This window comes from Elephantulus edwardii, unplaced genomic scaffold (assembly GCF_000299155.1).
Source record: "Elephantulus edwardii isolate Elephantulus edwardi_28Jun2011 unplaced genomic scaffold, EleEdw1.0 scaffold01564, whole genome shotgun sequence".
Classification (NCBI taxonomy): domain Eukaryota; kingdom Metazoa; phylum Chordata; class Mammalia; order Macroscelidea; family Macroscelididae; genus Elephantulus; species Elephantulus edwardii.
Genome location: NW_006401314.1, coordinates 3,888 through 5,282, shown reverse-complemented (window position 1 = coordinate 5,282; position 1,395 = coordinate 3,888). Strand labels below are relative to the sequence as shown.

Genomic DNA, 1,395 nt, shown 5'->3' with positions numbered 1-1,395 from the left:
CTGTGTTATGCAGATGACACAACCCTGCTTGCTGAAATTGAGGAGGACCTGAAATGCTTGCTGCAGAGGGTCAAGGACTGCACCTCTAAGATGGATTGAGGCTCAATGTCAGGAAGATAAAGATTCTCACCACTGGGCCAATTGGAAGAATCAGGATGGATGGTGAAGAGATTTAGATTGTTCACAGCTTTAGTTTGCTTGTCTCCACAGTCAGCATTCTTGGAACCAGTAGCCAGGAAATTAAAAGGTTTATTGCCATGGGAAAGTCTGCTGTTAGGGACCTCTCCAAAGTACCGAAGAGCAATGGTGTCTCTCTGGAAACTAGGGTGCATCTGATACAGGCCATGCTCTGTTTCCAATCCCTACTGAATCTTTCTTATGCCTTAACTCTCCCATCACCCTCTTTTGATTTCTTGACCGCTGTCACCTATGTTTAACCTTTGTGGAAGTAAGTGCCAGAATTGTTTTTGAGTCCTAAGGCAGCAAGAATGCCAAGTTGATCTGCTATTCCAGCATTAAGGGACATAACATTTCTGAGCCGTGAAAAGTCAAATCAATTCCATCAGCTCTGATGAGCTTATAGAGGACAGTCATTTTTCAAAACTCTCTGATACTCAATCACACAGCAAGCAAATACTGTGATAAATGTTTTTGTTTTGTTTTGTTTTTTTACCATTTTATAGCACGAGCTTTATAGAGAACAGAATAACATGTTTTGCCATACTGTACGCAGTTCGGTAGAGCCCTGGCTTGGACTGCTCCTTTTAAATATCAGTTGAGGTTTCACACTTTGCCACATAGCACGTAGCACGTTCTCCACTGCTCTGGTTACTTGAACAGCACTGAAGTTGTTCAAAGAGACATTCTTCTCTTGGCCAAATGCATAGCGGGCCCAGAGCTTAGGTTGTACACCGGAGCACTCGTGGATTAGGATGGGTAGGTCAGGATTCGCCTTTTTCTGCTCCATGTACTTTTTTTCTATGAAGTCCCTGACGCCCTGACTGCCGACTGAGCGTTGACATAAGTGGATGCGAATCTCCCGCAAGGCTAGTTTTACCTGGCTCCCCCAAATTGCAGCCGCCGCCGCCATTTCCACTACAGAAGCAGATAATTGTTTTTTTAAAGTACAAGTCCCATTTTTCTGTCCACTTCCTTAGAGGCAAAGGTGACTAAGCTTCGTATTTCATACTTTGAGCACGTTGCTTGTTGTTGTTTTTAGGTGCCATTGAGTTGAGTAAGACTCATAAGGACCCTATAAACAACATTTCTGAACCCTGTCCTGTTCTGTGCCATCCTCGCAATGTCTGACACACTCGAGCCCACTGTGGCAGTCATCCATCTCATTAAGAGTCTTCCTTTCTTAGGCATGTTGTTAGGAAAAGCTATTCCTTGGAA

The 1,395-nt window shown here is 43.9% G+C and overlaps 1 pseudogene; it reads right to left on the bottom strand.

Moving 5' to 3' along the window:
- Positions 1-724: 724 nt before the first annotated feature.
- LOC102844091 lies at positions 725-1,090 on the bottom strand (annotated as a pseudogene).
- Between the last annotated feature and the right edge of the window lie 305 nt (positions 1,091-1,395).